At 38.7% G+C, this 6015-nt stretch overlaps 1 protein-coding gene and 1 long non-coding RNA gene across 2 annotated transcripts in view; one reads left to right on the top strand and one right to left on the bottom strand.

Annotated features, from left to right (window-relative positions):
- adgrv1 (adhesion G protein-coupled receptor V1) overlaps positions 1-6015 on the bottom strand; it is a gene marked incomplete in the record, with an annotated part of 123624 nt that overhangs the window by 14317 nt on the left and 103292 nt on the right.
- LOC106520438 (uncharacterized) lies at positions 1907-2627 on the top strand. Its single transcript, XR_001310554.1, has 2 exons — positions 1907-2486; positions 2558-2627. It is a non-coding gene; the product is annotated as an uncharacterized LOC106520438 (long non-coding RNA).

Raw genomic sequence — 6015 nt, forward strand, 5'->3', positions numbered from 1 at the left:
TTCTTATTCAGCTGAATAATTGATTAATGCAAATGAGATATTTACTATGGAAAAATGCATGCAAATGTGTGCAAATATTTAAATTTAATTCTCTTTCTTTTGAAAAATATTTCTCTTGACGCTGCTGCTTGCATGTGAACAGTTCTGGAGGTTGAGTTCCTGATTTCCATATCAACATGCTGCCAGTTCCTGGTTTCTATTTTTAGAACACATCAGGGCTAAATGAGGAAGTGGGGGGGCTATATTATTTCGTAATGATGATTGGTGCTGTTTCTTACCTGAGGATATTTTTGGCCCTGCCAATGCAATGAGATTAGACTCATGAGCAAACAGAGGAGATAATGAGGGGTGGTGCTGTGGGGATCTGATTACTGTCTTCTAATTCAGCCTGACAAAGCCCAGATGTACGAATGGGAAGAAAATAAGGAGCCATGAAGGGAATGTGGCATCAAATCTAAATTTAGAGCTCAGTTTTTTTAAAGTGATGATGGAAATAGTGACTGTTTTCAAGCCCCGCAACACAAAACAGGCAAGCACAGCTACAACATCTGCAGCTGATTAATAATGCCCAATAATTAGCAGCGGGAAGCTGTACCCCACAAAACTACACCAACCAAGGTAAATACGGAAAATTCTTCAAATGGAAAATTCACTTCATGAAGAAAACACAAACCACCTTGCAGCTGAGGCTTACAGACTAATGGCTTCCAGCTTCAGCAGGTCAAAGGAAAACAATGGAAAATGACAACATTAAAGGCAAAAGTAAAATAGTTTGCACGTTTAACAGCAGTGGTTGGAATGATAATAATGCAGGCTGAAAGAGGTGATTTCTTTCTTTAAACTTTCCATGCTGACTGCAGAAATTTAAACCATGAGATAACATAAATTAGTGCTAATAGCAACAACACGTGTAACCTTATTTTGACAGTTACAGTAAAGGTCTTTTTGTATAGGAATATTTAAAAAATATAAATAAAACCAAATAAACTAAATCAAAATAATAAGTTCCTCTTTTGTGTTTTTATTATCTGTTCATTAGTCTTGCAGAATTATCAATCAGGATTTAGTTTTTTTTTTTATCTCTAAAGAAAATTAAAATGAACTTTATTGTGCACACATCAGATTTGCTCCCAGAATTCTGCATGTACACAGATCTAATTGCATCCTCTGTTTTTTTTTTACATTGCAGCAGCAATGCAACAGATTCCCTTTTATTTGGTTTACCTCTGATCAATAATTCTACAGAAAAGATTAGCTTTGGGGGACTTCACCTGTTTCTATACCGATGAATTTTTCCTCATCCCAGCTGCAGACCCCAGGGCCTAATGTTTTAATAAGAGCTTTGATGTTGCATAGTTGGTGCTTCAGTTGAAAATCAATTGCGATAGTTCTGTTCATACATGCCTTTTTTCCATCTCTTTTTTTTACAAAACACAGAGTTTGAGAGGGTAGAATGGCTGACGCACAGGGGAAAGAAAATGTAATAGCAGAGAATCAAAGAGGCAGGAATGACTCCTTTAAAGATATATTATGCCTCCTTTGGCCCTGGTTAGGTGGTATGATTGAGTGGTGTGAGTGTGGAAGAAGACAGCAGGAGTGGAGGTAGTAATTTGGACGACCTTAGGGGCTTCAAAGAACAAGAAAGGTAGTTAGAGCAAAAATAAAGAATGGTAATTGTTATGATTCTGTCTCTGTCTGCCCAGATCATGCCTCAGTTTAGTTTTATTATCTTATTTCATGTTCCAGTTTCTCCTCACAGTCTTGTTCCCAGCCTTACAGCTCACATCCAGCTCCTGCTCATTGCTCTCGCCCCTCCCTTCATAGAAACCCTAATCAAGCTCATTTCACTCACCTGTTTCCTGCAGTATATAATCCAGTCTCACTCTCCAGTTCACTGCCAGTCAAACAAGTTTAAACAGTACACTATTTAAAATGGGAAAACATCCAACAGGTAATTGCGAGTTTTGTTTTCTAGGAGAGATAGTAAAACATGTTTTGTTGATTATATAAATTGCGTCCTGATCCACACTCCATACCAGTAGGTGGTGGTAATGCACTCCATTAAGTTGCTTGCCAACCGCCATTTAAACAAAAAGAAGAAGTTCACTGCCAGAATATCATCAGCTTGCCTGTGGTTCTCCAGCGTTTTCATCCATGTCTCGTTTTTGCCTCTCGATCCCGACCTTGTTCTTGTCCCCTGGTTCAACGATTTTCGCCTCAGCCCCTAATGGATTATAACTGCCATCTGCTTTACCGGTAACGACTCATGCCTTGCTTCTTGGACTCCTGTTCTTTGCCTCACCCCTGATCGGTACCTCCAGCCATCTGACCACCTGGATCTCGACCCACGCTTGTACCACGGATTATCAGAACTTGCCTTTTGGAACCGAACACTCCAACCAAACTAACAGTGACGTCACTGCACCGTGCTGGAATGCAAACCTTTCCATCAAAGTTTCTGTCTGGAGTCCTTCAACTGGAAACAGGTTAGTGGTTTTAATTCTTTGGAAAGTCGTCCTATATCGTTCTGCCACTAATCTGAATTTCCTGTGTTTAGATCTGATGAGAATCTGGTCCAAGCACTTCCTGGTTCATTCACTTTTGCACAATAAACTTTGTAAAACTTTTGTCTTGGTCCGGTGCTTATTCAGAACTCAAAACTCGGTTCTTATCAGTAATGTGTAAATACTTCATTGACTAATGGTGTTTTTCCTGTTTTTAAATCTGCTTTGGTTGTACCCATCTTAAAGAAGCCTGGGCTTGATGTTGATTCTGTTGCTAATTACAGAACCATCTCACAGCTATCATTTTTATCAAAGATCATCGAAAAAGTTGTTTCACAGCAACTTATCAGCTACCTGTCTGCTAATTTGTTCGATGTTTCAGTTTGCTTTTAGATCTAACCACTCTACAGAAACTGCTTTAATGAGTGGTGAATGACTTATTGGTAAACGCAGACAGTGATCATCCTTCTGCCCTATTGCTATTAGACCTAAGCACAGCTTTTGATACTGTTCATTGTTTCTTACTGGATAGACTTGAACATGGTATTGGAATCACAAGTAATGTACTTTCATTGCTGAAATCATAAAGGGGCAATATCATGTAAAATCAACTTTTGAGTTTTATGTTATGTTATACACTCATAAAAAACATGCCCAAAGCCTTGCTTTGACTCATTCATGCATGTTTGAGAAATCCTGCAGCGTTTTTAGGAAGCCATGCTGAGGAGCAAAAGGACAGGTGGGGACCAGAAACACCCCTGGGACGTGTCTTTAAGCAGAGCTTTCTCATCACGGGGCACACCTCCCCACCCCACACACCCCGCCCATGACTCCTGCAGGCTCTCGGCAGTAACAAAGTGCAAGTGAAACTTAACTGTCTGCTGCTCTCAACTACTTCTCACTCAGTGAAGCTCTTTTCAGATTCAAAACACCTTTGAGGAAATGTATTTTCAGATGCTAAGTAAACTGCATCATAGCACATGCGCGAACCCCCGCCCCCACGTGTTATCTAATTTTCTGCCCGTCAGCGTTGACAAGACTGATATAATCATCATTGGTCCTAAGAAGTTCCATGGCTTGTCTCAAGTTTTACCCTGCAAATTGAAAATCAGATCATTAGATGTCAAGAAATAGAAACCTAGGCATGTGGTTTGATCCTGTGCTTTCTTTTGACTTCCATTTAAAAGAAGTAACTACACAGGAAAAATAGGAGAGTAATTTTTTCGGAGTTAACATTATTTTCATCTGAAAGTGTCATTTTTATACATTATAGAGTGAAATAAATTCAATTGGTCAATAGAATCGGAACAAAAAAATAGAGTAAATCATATCAGAGTAAAACAAGAACACGCCCACTGAAGTTCCTTAAGTTTCGTTTCTTCCACCATCTTGTTAACCCCGCATTGGAACGGAGGCGACGGTTATCTGTGTGCCAGGTAAGTCCCCAAATGAGTTGTAGATGTATTTTACGTGGGGTTTTATGATTTATTTTTAGTATTAAGACTAATTATCTCTAGTGGAAAGATGACGTGCTGCTGTGTGGTCGTGGGGGAAGGAGGGGTGCAGCGAGGAATTTATTAATTAATTTAAGAGGAGCTAGCTGTACAGTCTACTGTACAGCTGTACAGTCTGCTAGCACGTGGAGCCAGGTTTCTGCCCATAAAATGGTGCGGGAGGATTATGNAAATTCCTTTTTAGTCAGACTAAAAGTTATCTCTACTTAGAATAGAATGCAATTCTATTTAGAGTAAATTATMTTCCACTTTGAGTTAAAATATGGTGGAGTAGTTTTTATTTTAAACAACTTAGAGTAAATTCTCTTGGCAGTGATTAAAATTTTTGCACTAAACTGAGTTGATTTTACTCTGTAATTTCAACTCTTCCATGAGAGTAAATTTTACTCTATTTAGAGTGGGACCAAATGTTGTCTTTTTTAGAGTAAAATTTTTTTCAAATTGAGTAAATTTTACTCTGGAAATTTTACTGTGTAGGACCGCCTTTTACCACCTCAGGAACATCGCCAAAATCCAGCACATTCTCTTTTGACAATGCTGAGGTCCTTATCCACGCTTTTGTGACCTCAAACATCGACTATTGCAATTATCTCCTTTCTGGACTACCCAGGAAAAGTTTTAGATGTCTGCAGATGGTCCAGAATGCAGCTGCCTGTATTTTAACTCATTCCAGGAAATAAGAACACATCACCCCTGTATTGTCATCCCTTCACTGGTTGCCCTGTCAGGTTCGAGCTGACTTTAAGGTCTTGCTACTCACCTATAAGGCTTTAAATGGCCTGGCACCTCCATATCTCACCAATCTCTTAAATCCTTGCGTTCCGTCGCACTAATATCTAAAGGTACTGGCCTATTAATAATTCCAGAAGCTAGAAGAAAGACCATCAGTGAACGTGCCTTCTCATTTCGTGCCCCCTTTCTGTGGAACTATCTCCCTCAGGACAACAGGCAAGCTTGTCTTGTAGAGGTTTTTAAAGCTAAGTTAAAGATGCACCTGTTCAAATTATCTTATCTTAATTTTACCTTTTTCTTAATTGTTTTTGACCTGTTCTGTGATTTTATCTCTTGCCCTCTGTGTTTTTATCTTGCTTTTTGTGAATTCACCTCTTGTCATTTGTGATTTTATCTCCTGTTCAACGCATTGTTTGAAAGCGCTTTATAAATATTATTATTATTATTATTATTGTTGTTGTTGTTGTTAAAAAAATGAATTAGATATTTTTTTACTTGAATCAGAAAAAAACCCTCAAATGTCCAGAAACCTGATGAGATCAGGTAACTCTTTCAGTATAAAAATTAAATATAATTTGAAATACAGACAGAAAACAAAATAAATATAAAACACTGGCCACACAAAGAAATTGCCAGGCCCTTTAAATGACCGGTCAGCTCAAACTGACCACACGTTACAAAGTTGGAGCACAGGAGCTCACAGATAAATGGCAAGTGCGACACTGCCGGCTGGCGCTGACCTCACCGCTCGTCATTAGTCAGTGCGCCAACAGGACAAGTTTATTTTGGTGGAACTCTGTTGTCTTTAGCATGTGGATGCCACATATCACCACGGGTTACCACAGAGATGTTATGGTGCACCTCACAGACAGATGCTGGCTTCCAGACTATGACAGAAGCAAACATTTATGCACAGGAGAAGAAAAGGATCTATTGAGCCAAAGAATGTGGGAATGTGACAGACTAATAGACACCTGGGCAAACAGGATATTATTTAGTCTTAACTTCTGCAGACTAGGACCGTACTGAAGGATGTTTAAGAGAAAATTTAAAGATTTTTGGAAAATGTAACAAACAGGTTTTTAGTTTTTTTTCCTGATGTGTGCTCAAAATGTAAGAACTTCCTGACTTTGAAGACATGCTCAATAACTGTTAAGTGTGTTATATGTTGATTTATTTGTAATATTTTCTAAATAAACTGGTAAATGCCTTTCAATATTCAGTCAATTTATGAGGCCACAGAGGTCACTAAAAGCTGTTTGAAT

Source organism: Austrofundulus limnaeus, unplaced genomic scaffold (genome assembly GCF_001266775.1).
Source record: "Austrofundulus limnaeus strain Quisiro unplaced genomic scaffold, Austrofundulus_limnaeus-1.0 Scaffold92, whole genome shotgun sequence".
NCBI lineage: Eukaryota > Metazoa > Chordata > Actinopteri > Cyprinodontiformes > Rivulidae > Austrofundulus > Austrofundulus limnaeus.